The following is a 13,658-nucleotide window of genomic DNA, read 5'->3' on the forward strand; positions in this document are numbered from 1 at the left end:
TGTGATTTCGACTTTCTGAGCCTCATCCCCCTTAGCCTGAGCTCCAAGCCTTTCTGTTCTGTGTTTGATCAGCTGGACACTGAACTTAAACTGACTCTGACATCCTGAAGGAGCCGTTGAGTTTTGGCCCTTTACTGTCCATGAGAAATTAGCAAGATTCAAATGAGCCATGAGTGGAAGAAAGCTGCAAGGCAGCCGCAGGCTTCTTACTCTGTCTGGACTGGAGCCTTTTAGTCCAGCTGTGCTTCAGACAGCCTTCATACTGAGACGTAAACATACTGTGGTAACTCAGGATCACAAAGGACCTGAGGTAGAGAAGAACTGTGCTAAATGAGAAGGGAAGTGGTCATATTTAAGTCAGTGCAGCTGTGGAGTATCTGCAAACTTGAATGGCATTTGTAGTCGAAACTATAAAAAACATCCAGAGGCTGTTTATGCCAGACTTAATTTAAAGTTTAAAACTGTTATAATGAAGACTGTTGTTTATTTAAGGAACATTAAATTTGATGAACATGCTGTCGTTGTATTTATATTTGGGATAATATAAGTGCTTTCTATTTTCTTCCATATTTACATGCACTTTTAGGAAGGTAGAACTAACCTTGTGGCTTAAAATCAGGTCATGTTTTTACTAGAGGTTACAACAGGTGTGCAACCTACAATCAGCTTGCCATGTCTGACTATGATGTATTTGCAGTCTGAAATTTTCTCTGCCTTTCGTGGTTGTGATATGGTTATGATGTCACAGCAGCTCACACGGAGGTCGTTGCTATAGTAAATTAGACATATATCAAGTATAGAGCACTGCATTGATGATGTATTTTTGTAGGCCAGCCCAGAAGTTAGCATCACCATGGTTCCCTTGACAATAACCCAACAGGATTTTTCCACTGGCTTTTAGATTATTACAGAAAATAAGCACTGTGACCAAATAAAGTTTATGATTCTTGGTTCAACTTGAGGATTTTGAAGAAAAACAAAATGCACCAAGGTCACATGTCTTCAGCATGAGCATCACTAAGCTTCCGACAACTCTTTTGTGTGTGTGTGTGTGTGTGTGTGTGTTTGTGTGTGTTTTTTCCCAGAAAGTCTGATTTAGAATAGTTTGCCAGAGCACAATTCTAAACACAATGAGGCCGTAAAAGCAGACTTGTGAAATTAATTTTCCTGTTTATGTGATGTTTATTGTCTCTGACATCCTCTGTAGTCTCATTTAGCCACTTCTTAGGTAATTGTATTTTTCGGAGTTTCAAAGCCTGCAGTCTGTGCATTTGCAAGCCAGTAGTCAGTACAGAGTTGATGCACATTGAGTAAAGTAAATGGTGAAATATGTCAGTACTGCCTGTGAAAATGATAGCACAAAAGTTGCTGATTCAATTCAATTGAGATTTAGCATCCTGTCATCCTTGTGTACGATATTTAATCGCAGGAGCTACAAATGGACTGTGCCTGTGCATAGTGAACTGTAAAGCGTGTTGGAAAGAAAATGTCTGCTGACAAGTTCAAAGCTAGTAACTTAACCCTGTCATTCAGAAGTCAAATTGTGCATGTGGAAGATACAGTGATGGACTTCTCACACATTTGGATTTCATTAGTCATCCAAAATCCACCTCCTCATCATTATTACATGCACAACAGAACACACCAATGCACACGCATATATCTAAACAACTCGCACATGTACATAACAGCCAGGTACACATCCAATAATTGACAGAACACACACAATGAATGGCACACAGCACACATGTGGAAACTCTCTGGGCCAGAGGAGTTCCTGTAAATGCTAAAAAATAGAGGAAAGAGCAGCTGCAGCCAAGAATGATCCAATGCCTAAACAGTCACACTGTGTGTGTACTGTATGTGTGTGTCTGTTTATGTCATGTGTATATATTCTGTATGCTAAAGGATGCAACCTTTTCACATTCTATAATGCCTGGAAAAAGCATGTTCCTATTAATCCTATTTATAGCGTTCTTATTCATCTAAATTACAAATGCTTGGCTGGTGCAGAACCCCCTGGAAGCACACGATTTGTAAATCTACCATCTTTGCTTTATAGTTTAATTTCTTTTCTATCCCACTGTTTAGCATCTGCTAGTGCTGGTACTGTGACATGTCCTATTAAAGTCATTATCAACTTATACCATTGCTGGCCTGCCCTCAGGCACTGCATTACGGCACTAATCCCTCTTTAAAAAAAACAAAAAAACTAAAGCACTACACACGTTTGTTTCTGTGAATTGTGGGGACTTTCCATAGACTTCTATTACTTTTATACTGACCAAACAACATTTTCTATCCCCTAACCCTAAACCCACCCCTTACAGAACACCTGTTTGCATTGTTACACTTTCAGATAAACATCATTTACAATTTTTATTATTATTATTTTTTTTTTTTCGCAGGACGGTCCACACAATGTCAAAAATTTCAGGTTTTACTATCCTTGTGGGGACATTTGGTCCCCACAATGTAGCATAAACAAGTACACACACACACACACACACACACACCAAATGTACCATCTTAAAATCAAGCAAAGCATTTGTCAATCATGTAATCAAACATGACGCTTTAGCATACATATTTAGCTGCTGAAATTTTAAATTTATCTAAATTAATAACTTTTTTTAACAAACATGAAATATTAATACATTTCAGTGAATAATAAATTAAAACTAGACACGTCATCTTATTTTTGGGAGTGGATAAAATAATACAACATTAAACATACGCAACATAAAGGAATAAACTGTAATGAATCCAGTCCACTGAAGGCGAGAGTAGTGAAGAACCCAAGTGCAGTTTATTTACAGTGTGATCCAAACATCCAAACAATAATCCGAGACTTGACATGAACAGACTTGACTTGACGAGGCATGAACAGACTTGACATGAACAGACTAGACTCACCAACAGCGGGATAAATACATTCAATACACGACGACAGACAATGGCAACATGATGGCTACTTATAGGAAACAAGAGGGTCACATGACAAGAACAAACCAATGGGAAACAAGACACATGACTAAAACAACCAATTAGAACATGACACATACACAAGGCAGAGAGACATGAGGCAAGGGAAACATGACACAAACAGCATGAAACAATTACAAAATAAAAGACATGGAAACATGAACATGACAAAACCCAAACACCACATTACATAAACATAAAGGAATAATCAAGGTTTAACTTTTCAGCTTTAAATATAAGAGGATAACCCAAAATGGGTTCAATAAATAAATAAATAAATAAACTGTCATCATTTATTCACCCTCATGTTATCCCAAACCCTCGAAACACAAATGCAAATCTTTTAATGAAAGTTGAGAGATATCTGTCCCTCCTTTGAAAGTCCATTCAAGCTTTCAAATTTTCAAGCTTCAAAAAGTTCATAAAATATCATAAAATATATGTATGAATCAATATGAATTGAGTGATTTAATCCAGTAAGAAAATAATTACAAAATTTTAATTTTTGTGTGAGCTTTTTAAGCTTTTAATAATAACTGTGGACTAATGTTATATAAATCATGTCAAACAAGTTTATTTTCATCTAACCAATTTCAAAGTCCATGAGAAATGATAAATTCTGAAAAGAGGAAATCCAAAAAATATATAAAAAAATTCAGTGAGCATTAGCCCACCCTGAGAAAAGACACCATCAACGAATGTGAAGATAGCATCACTGGCAGAGAAACAGTGCTCAATTAATGCTCATGGGTGCTTTTGTTCTGATCCGGCCTCTGTGTCACATAATTCATAATTTTTAAAAAATTCTTATCCTTGTTATTCTACACCAGTTAATTGTTACCATGTAAAACATAACTGAATGGTTCATGTGAAACAATTGCCCTGCATTAGGGTCACTTTATTTAATCTTATTATCTAGGTGCTTGCATACACACTTATCCACAAGTGAGTTACTTTGAACAATTAAAATAATATCTAACAGCTGGGTTTTGTAGTTGGCCCTATACAAATATACAGTACAGTAAAGTTGGGATTTGGGCGAATTGTGGCAGAAGGCAACAGCTAGCTATGTTGTAAATGTGTGACAGATTAGGTTCCTTCCTGTTTATTCAGTTTTTTGGACAGGAAGTGATGTCACACCAGATCATCTCACGTCCTTCCTTCCAATTGTTTCCCCTTGATCTGAAATTTACTCATGTAATATATTTTGTAGTTTTTGTATTCAGTTCTGATTTGCTATAAAACATCAGATCTGCTTAAATCCAGAAATGCTCAAACTATTTGTAATTTATGTATTGTTTAATTATCTTTAACGGGCAACTGACAGTCTTATTTTTTCTTAATGTTAAACAGTTCTAAACTTGGTTTTCTGACCTGTTCCTGACCTACATACACCAATCCCTGGGTCCCTCAGATCCTGTGACTCACCCTTAATGCAGAGGTTTAATATAAAAGCTTTAACCTTGGTACTGTGACACTGAAGTGGAGCTGTTTCTTCAGCTTCAGTGAGATCATACTCAGATCACCCAACCAAACAAGTTACACATGCACAAGAAAGAGGGGCTGTCAAAATGGTGACAAATAGGTTTCATCAACTAAGCGCCTCCTGCTGGTGATCAAGAAGAAAGAAGATACACAGATTGTTTTTGTTGCCTTTTCCTTTGTTTCTGTTGTACTCGGTCCTAAGATAAAGCTGTGGTTTTACAGTAATTTCAATGTTTTGTTATCTAAATTCACATTCAACAAGACATGTAAGCAACGACAAGTAGAGAAGAATAGTGAAAGACCATTCCAACTGTCAGCATTCATATATGCTTCTACATGCAAAGCAAATTACGACTATGTTATTAGAAATATATAATCAGTCTGTATATATTGATTGTGCGTCTATAATCAGTATACAGAAAGGCCTTGATTATACAGTATACAATTTTTTAAGAGCATCTTACTGACTCTTACACAGGGATGATGGCTAGAATGATAACAAAAATGATAAATATGTCGATAAAGTTTTAATAATCATTTTAATCTATGATAATTTTCCACACCACAGCTATAACGATAAAAACTATATCATTAGAATTGCTAATTGCAAAATACCAAAAATATTTATCATTACTAACCATGAAACTCTTAAACTCTATTACAGTAAGTTTGAAATGTATGTACAGTACTTATGATTTGAATACATGATTGAGTAACTCTTTTTGGATCACTCATTCATTATGCCTATAGTAAATCACATATTAGAACTAAATGAAATTATTAGACACTACGCAACCAACAAAGGTAAATCTATCATATAATTTGATAAGCTCAAAGTTAACTATATCCTGTTAACTATACCAGTAGGACATAACAGAGAAACACTTAACATACAAATTACGCAAAAAAAAAAAAGTATGTTTTAATAATACATTTTGAAGACTCCCAATTCCCATGGTTTTCACTTATGGTAACACTTTATTTTGACAGTCCATTTTAGACATTCTACTAATTATAAGTAACCTTGCAACTACATGTCAACTACCAGTTAGAGTATTAGTAAACTGTCTGCTTAATAGCTGCAGCTCTTTATTTTGAGGGTCTCCAACAGACATTCTACTCATTATAAGTAACTTTGCAAGTAATTCGTCATTTCTACTAACCATAATTTATACCCTAACCTAACAATCTACTCTAATGAGAGTTAGTTGACATGTAGTTACCAACTGATAAGAGTTAGTTGACATGTAGTTGCAAAGTTACTTATAAATTAGTAGAATTTCTAAAGAGGACTATCGAAATAAAGTGTAATCTTTACTTGAAGTTAAAATGTCCTATTTGTCATTTTAATGTTCAGAAGATTTCTCACAAGTGATGTGATGCACCTTTAATGTAAAACGTTTGCTCCAGGCTCTATTAATTGAAGTCAAAAGCACAAGCTTAATGTACACAAATTCAAACAAAGTGAGGAAATCTGCAACAAGCACACCCACTTGCACTCTGTGTCAGGTTCAGAAACAAAAACTTGAGTTCTAGTGTCTTTTATGTTGTTTTCGATAAAGATAATGTGTAATGTTGACAGAGGAACCCTCCGTCTCTGAGACGAGTTGAGTTGAGATGCGTCACTGGAAATATGGCAGTCCTCTCTTGATAACATTTCCGGAAACATGTGTTTACTTTGCATGGCAGGAGGGAAGGTCAAGGGTCACACAAGTTTCCCACCACAATGCAAGCCAGCTCCATTCAAAGGACTTTATCTTGGGGCCCAACTGACTTAATCTTCCTCTTTTGTCTAGATATTCTATTTTCTTGATCACTCTCTAACATTTTCTCCCTCTTTATTTTCCCTTTTTTTGGTATGTATATGGTATATATTTTTGATATATATATTTTTTGGTCACACTTTGTTTTAAGGTCCATTTCTCTCTATTAGCTATTAACTACGACTTTTGCCTCAGTAAACTCCTAATTTGCTGCTTATTAACAGTTAGTAAGGTAGTTGTTTGGTTTAGGTATGATTAAGGGATCTAAAATATGGTCATGCAGAAAATTCATTAATATGTGCTTCCTAAGTACTAATAAACAGCCAATTTGCTAGTGATATGCATGCTAGTTAATAGTGAGAATTGGTCCTTAAAATAGTGTCTTTTTAAAAAAAAAAAAAATTTTATCACAGTCTTTTACTCTTGTAAGAGGCTGTACAATGTAACCTTACATTAAGTAAGTGACTTTAAAACAAGTATGCATATACATATAACTACTCAAGAACTTCTGTATGCTTGACATCTAAGGTTCATTTAATACATCTGCTTGACAAAAATAACAATAAGCATTTTGCTCAAAGTGCTTTTTGTGCTCTTTTGAGCTTTATCAGTGTGCAGCATCACATGGTGAGTGAAATACTATAATACATGGGCTGTCAGGAAAGTGTCCAGTCATGTAATATGAATAATAGAGACATTTATCAAAGAAGAATCACCTTTGAAAATCACCTTTGGAAGGGATGAGATTTCAGACCATTGATGAGATTCAGGAAAATACATTGAGGCAGCCGATGCCGTTTCCTACAAAGGATTTTGCTGAGTGTTTTGAACAGTGGAAGAGATGCAGGAGAACTGTGTGAGGTACCAAGGTCATCAAAGAAATCAAAGATTCTCCCCTTAAAATCTGATCACATGAAATGGATATTTTTAAATCATGTTTAAACTGAGTTTTTGGATGTGTAGATATATATATATATATATAATATGCTCATAAGAAAGCATTTTTATTAATGTTCATAAAGATATCATGGAATGGATTTAGTCGATGTACATTGACAGTAACTTAGAACTGTACTATTCTTTAAGTTAGAATGATAGACTGTAAACCAAACATGATGATAAGGATGATAAGGTGCTCTCTCACAGCAGAGCAATCCTCCCCACAATCTAAAAATCACAGTAACAAGTAGGGCTGTGCAGCAAAGTCAATATATGTATATGTATCTGTAACCATTTGTTTCTCTATCTTGGATGTAGATGGAGGTTAAACCAGTCATGTTTTAAATGTAATTCTGTTACCCTCATAGTTTCCATATAGTAAATATGCCATGTATAATTATTATAATGTATAATTATTACTTACCCCTGTGGTGAAAATCACATTTTTAATATTGTTTACATCATGTCTGTCTGGTGTTTTTAATATGCTTAAAGACAAGCCATGTGCAAATTCAACATCAGTTAACATCATTGCTGAGCATTTTCTCCTTAAAACGTCAGTGTGCAAAGACAGTTTCAAAAATGTGTTTTGAAACAGCCCCTATTTCCTATTGTCTCAAACTTGTAACCGGCCCCATCAACTTGCGGGGGTGGGGCTTTTTTATATTAGTAGCGATTATATTAGTATATATAGATAGCGAACAGGAACATGGTTTGTGTAACAACACATTATTAGCTGTTTGATAGTCAAGCCAAAGGCTAGTGATATCAGTTACCGTTACGTGTCCGTCATTGTAGAGATTGATACATAAAATGCTTTACCATTCTGATACATCGCCTTGTAGACGACCCTGTATGATTCGCTCTTCCTCTTCTTCTTTGGAATCAGTTTCTGGTTCAAATATATATGGATGAATTAATTCAATATTGCCACTTGCCATTACGTAGCATTTACTACGTCAGTTTCCCAAGTGAAAGTGGAGCAGGTAGTCCGAGTTGGTGTGCTTGAGTGGAGTTGAAAAACCTCTCCAATCCCTTTTTTCTTTTCCAATTTAATTCATACATGTTACACAAAATACTGTGCATTTCCACCAGTAGTCTGGCTGGCCGGTTTACATAAATCAGATGATACAGTACTGGACAACCATGTGTAAAAGAGAGAACCGATGCTAACAATGTCTTATGTACACTTTAACAAATGATGCTTCTACTTACATATTTCTACTCATCTAGCAACTGTACCTTTTCAGTTCAGCCCTAAGGAAATCAGAGTTCAATATGTACAGTATTACTATTACATACAATATGTAATAGTACAATATTTGCTTGCCATGACAGCTTCACAAGCTTGCACAGGAAACTGTAGCGACTATTTGATTGAAGTTTACATTCACTTTACACACTCACTGTTGCATTGTAAGTTTAGTTATTTATCTAAAATATTGTGCTGTCACCTGGCTGTTTTCAACCAAGCACAAATAGTAAATGCATCTAACAATTTTTTTTGTTTTTTTTAGTTACAAATTGTTATTCGTTTTGAAGTTTTTGTGCCATTACAAATAATGTATTCGGCTTCTGGCACATCCTTAATAACAAGCATCATCACATAAGGATGTTAGTTGAACCACAATCTTGGACGTACCTCACCCTCTCCCCCGCAGTGGCCTGACTTCATTGTGTTTTTGCTGTGGACCCCAGTGAAAAGCTTTGATGCATGTGTGTTGGAGTGAGAGAAAGATAAATTATTTATTCGGTGGGGGTGCAAAGTAACATTTAACCCACCTTATGTTCTCTTTGTGTTCTGCACATTATGACCTCATGACTCACAGCTGTCAACCTCAGAATACCAAACAGCAGGGTTCATCCAGCTCTAGGAGGTTTCATTCTCTACTGATTCCAAAGATGCGATGAACAATTCATTGTGATTCATGAGAGTTATGATGTGGACCTGTGGCTGAGCAACTGTAACCGAATTAGAAGCAGTGCAGGAAGTGACCACACAACTGGAATGAATTAACAACAGACATGGGAACAATGCAATGTCTGTCTTTTACTATACCTCAGAGAAACAGGCTTTCAATAAATGAACAAACTGTCCCAAGGTTGTTTTTCTCTTTTGAATTATTTTGCTTCAGACAGGGCCTTCAAACAGGTCATTTTGTAAGCAGCCAATTGTAAGGGAAGGAGCTGGAGACATTGACAGTGTCCAAAAGGCAGTTGCTGTCAGGATTATGGACTATTCTGTGTGTGTTTTTGCCCCTGTGACCCAGTTTCTTCCTCATGTTGATTGTGTTAATTTGATTCCAGGTGTGTCTCGTTCCTCCCCAATTATCCTGCCTTTAAAAGCCCTAGTACTTTCAGTTCTTGTTTGTTGGGTCTACTTGTTGAATGTTCTCCTTGTTCTTGGTTTTCCTGTGGATTATTAAAGACTGTGTTATTCAAGTACTCCTCGTTTCCTCGTTCCTTGCTCCCCGAGTGAAGTGTGACAATGTGTCCCCTCCTTCGCCCCGAATTCATCCTCCTCCTGCTGGAGCAGGGGGAAAATTCACTCGAGGGTCATACCAGACTGTCTCTGGCTGTGGCTCATCTCACCACCTATCTGGACGACGTGCTCTGCACGTTCTATGATGCCAGAGTAATGAATTTTCTTTATTTTAGCTCTTTTTCAGAGGGGGAATCGAATCTGAAGATTCAAAATCAACCCGATTAGAACTGATTCCAAATTTGAATCGCTTACACTTCATCCACTATTCGTCCAGCGTCTAGTAGAATTTAGTGTATCTTTGCTCCTAGCTCCCTCCTCTCCGTCGTAGCCCGGCAGTCCACAAGGCTCCCTCGTCTCTCCGGCTCCGCCTTGGTCTGGCGTCGACCATTCTGCGCCTCGGGACTCCACTTCTCTGGCTTCGCCTCGTCCCTTCGGCTCCGTCAGGCTCCTTCATCCCCTCCCGGATCCACATCTCCGCGTCGGTCGCCGGCGCCATCTGCTCTCCTGTCTCCTCCCTGGCTTCTCCCTCCTTCGTCGCCCCCCTGGTCTCTGTCTGCCGGCCTCCTCCCGGATATCCGTCCTCCTCCGGAACCTCCTCCCAAGTTCCCACCCACGCCTCCCTTTGTTGTTGCTACGGTGCGAGGACGCACCTTCCGGGAGAGGGTGTTATGTCAGGATTATGGACTATTCTGTGTGTGTTTTTGCCCCTGTTACCCAGTTTCTTCCTCATGTTGATTGTGTTAATTTGATTCCAGGTGCGTCTCGTTCCTCCCCAATTATCCTGCCTTTAAAAGCCCTAGTCCTTTCAGTTCTTGTTTGTCGGGTCTACTTGTTGAATGTCCTCCTTGTTCTCGGTTTTCCTGTGGATTATTAAAGATTGTGTTATTCAAGTAATCCTCGTTTCCTCGTTCCTTGCTCCCCAAGTGAATCGTGACAGTTGCCTTGTTGCAATAAATTCACAGGCTGCGTTTGCAAACAAAGGTGCCTCAAGAAAATGATTTTGGACAGGCTTCTGTAGCAGTATAATGATCTCAAACAAAATAGAGATCTTTGATGACAACTAAGGAATATTTAATTAATGCTAATTTAATTTTTTTATTGAATATTAAAACTAATTTCTTGCTAAAATTATGCAAAAGTTGTTCAAAATGCATTTACACAAAGGAAACCAAATTTTAGATCCCATTACATTTTTTAGCTCAACTGTCACAGAATCAAACACAAATGATACAAGGGAAACATGAAAAAAAAAATAGATGAAGGTGTTGCAGTAGACAGGATGTGACATAGGATTTAGACATGCTTTGTTGCCTTCCTACCTCTGTATACTGCCTGTGGAGGCAGTATTTTTCAGCTTTCGGACGCAGCCATTGTGTTTACAGTAAACTCAGATCTTGCGGCTGTTGAAACTCATAACTTTCAAGAGTTGTTTCAGGGGTAAAAAAGAGTGCTCTGAAAAACATGCAACTGTATAATTTAAAATATATTTCTGGTAATACAGAGTAAAAGTAAAGCACGCGCTTTGCATATTTAGACCAATAAAACCAATCGTAAATGCTTTCTAGTAATCAATGTCTGACCGTGGATTATGACTGTATTGAACCATTGAGATCCTTTAAGACATTTTAAGATGACAGCTTTACTATAACCACATATCATCCTCAAACTAAATGTCCTTCAGTTGAGTAGGACCGAAAAACACCAGAGGGACAGGAAGGTATTAAACCCAAGCCTCTTCCAGATAAGAGAGGGTCTTAAATCTTTGCAGGCCTTAAGAATGAGTCATCCTATCCTCACTGCCTCAGTACTAAGAAAGCTGTGAAATCAATTTCATTTGCTGTAATTATAAAGTGTGCCTCTCACTATCATATCTAATCTTGCACGGCACAGACTTCCTCCTCTACACACTCTATCTCTCTCTGACTGGTTTTTCGTCATTTTGCTACTGGGCAGTAATACACCTTCATTTGCTTTCTGATAACTTCCTGTGAGGAAACCAACACAAACATTCACTCTAAAACAACAAATAATTCCAGCCTAGAATCTCAGAAAGAGGCTGGCTATGTGTGAAGAACAACCGGCCAGTAATATTTGGATGTTTATGGTAGTTATCATAGACAGGAAATGATGTTGTCAAACCTCTAAGGACCAATCTCTCATGTATATGCGTAATTAAGATAAGCAGAGAAAACCTAAATGACTACAGGAAGTAGACTGCAGTCTCTCTCCCACCCTCTCTCCTTGTCTTTCTCTGGTCTATGGTTCCAATGAGCCTATAGGAGTTCCTGAGTAACATAATGCAGCTATTCTCATATGTATTCAGAATTACACACTAACACATATTGACAGGCCACTTCTTGTACCCTAAAATATCTCTCTCTCTCGTTATTCTCAGTGTATGATTCCTTTCTTTAGAATTGATTTGAAGTTTCAAAAACCGAACAAAACTTTGCACACATGACTGTCGTCTCATTATATTCAGTGTAGAATGCAGTTTTATCATGTCTGTGATCAGTCTATGCTACACAACAGGTGGCTGGATGTGGTTACTCTCAGACACATGAAACTGCATCAGTGTGTTGCAGAAGAACTGTTGAGTTTAATAATTGTAATCCACTGAACACTGGTAGTTGGCTTTCCTTTAACCTTTTAAAGATACAGCATTGTTTTGTGCAGTTTAATGACTTTCTGCATTTTGCATGTTTACTTTCTTGCACATTCAAAAAAATACAGACACACACGTGCATATGTACTTGTATACACATGCATACAAACATACTTGTGCACATGTTCATAGACATCTGTGTTTCACTGATACAGTGGTGGCAAATATATATTTAATAATTTCCTCTTGTATAGACAGTGACTGATTTTAAATTTACAGAAATGTATGTTTTTTAACAAAGTGTAGTGAAAATTAACGTTTGCATTAGAAGCAAATGAAAACTGCCTGTAATGTGGTGTTGCGCAATATTTCCAAGGAGTTTTTGCACTGATCTTCAACCCCGTAACATTCCACCACAAAACATCTTTTAAAAGAGAACAGTGATTTACCAGGCACAATGAATGAGTGATGCCAAAAGAGTTACTCAGTTATGTATTCTAAACAAATAAATCAATGTTATATTCAACCAATATGACAACTAATTTGATATTGGAGGGAACACATTTACACCAGTACTACCTAACTTTAGGCAAACATATAAATAGTGTTGTTAATGTAAATATAAGTTTTTTATACAATGACATTTTCTTAAATTAATTTATAAAACAAGTTATTTTTAAGAATTCTCAACAAATTTGATCCACTTACAATGATATACCTTAAATAATACAAATTTGGGTTTATTTCAGTAAGGAACATTTAAAGTACTCGTACACATGGGAATACACATTCAAGTGCTTGTTTTTATATCATGGTGGGGACTTTCTTTTTGTTTTTATACTGAGCTAATGATATTTTCCATTTACCCTACTCATTTAATCCTCACAAAATATCTCAAGACGTTATATATCTCAGATATGTTTATTAACCGTTTTCTTTCGATCACACTAAGTAAAAATTATTATATTTTTGTGGAGACATTTGGTCCCCACAGTGTATGCAAAACCTGAGCCACACACCATGACAGATTCTACTATAGCTTGTTTGAATGGGTGATGAGTGCTGCTTGGCTGTTATGTAGTCACATGACCCTGGAGTGGGCGTGGCTGTGAGTCCAGCTGGTGTTGCAGGCTGACTCAGGCACAGAGAAAGAGAGATAAAGAAAGACAGCAAGAGCTACTAAAGGAAGGGTGAGTCACTATCTGCTCTCCATGTTTACTTCTGTTAAAACAGGCTTTCTTTGCATGAGTTTTACATCTCTTTCCAGAGTCTCATTCAGAGAGGCTGTTGCGCTTTTACAGAGCTACAGAGCGGGTGACGTGTGTGTGTGTTGCTGCTTGCACAAGTTTCCCAGGTGTCCTCACTGCGTTCTTGCCAGTGAGGAAAGGAAGCAAGT

The 13,658-nt window shown here is 37.1% G+C and overlaps 1 protein-coding gene across 2 annotated transcripts in view; it reads left to right on the plus strand.

Moving 5' to 3' along the window:
- The window catches only part of LOC107754867 (neuronal-specific septin-3-like), an 83,623-nt gene that overhangs the window by 44,566 nt on the left and 25,399 nt on the right, over positions 1–13,658 (plus strand). The gene's annotated exons all lie outside the window — the stretch shown is intronic.

This window comes from Sinocyclocheilus rhinocerous, unplaced genomic scaffold (assembly GCF_001515625.1).
Source record: "Sinocyclocheilus rhinocerous isolate Xijiao unplaced genomic scaffold, SAMN03320098_v1.1 scaffold4035, whole genome shotgun sequence".
Lineage (NCBI taxonomy): Eukaryota > Metazoa > Chordata > Actinopteri > Cypriniformes > Cyprinidae > Sinocyclocheilus > Sinocyclocheilus rhinocerous.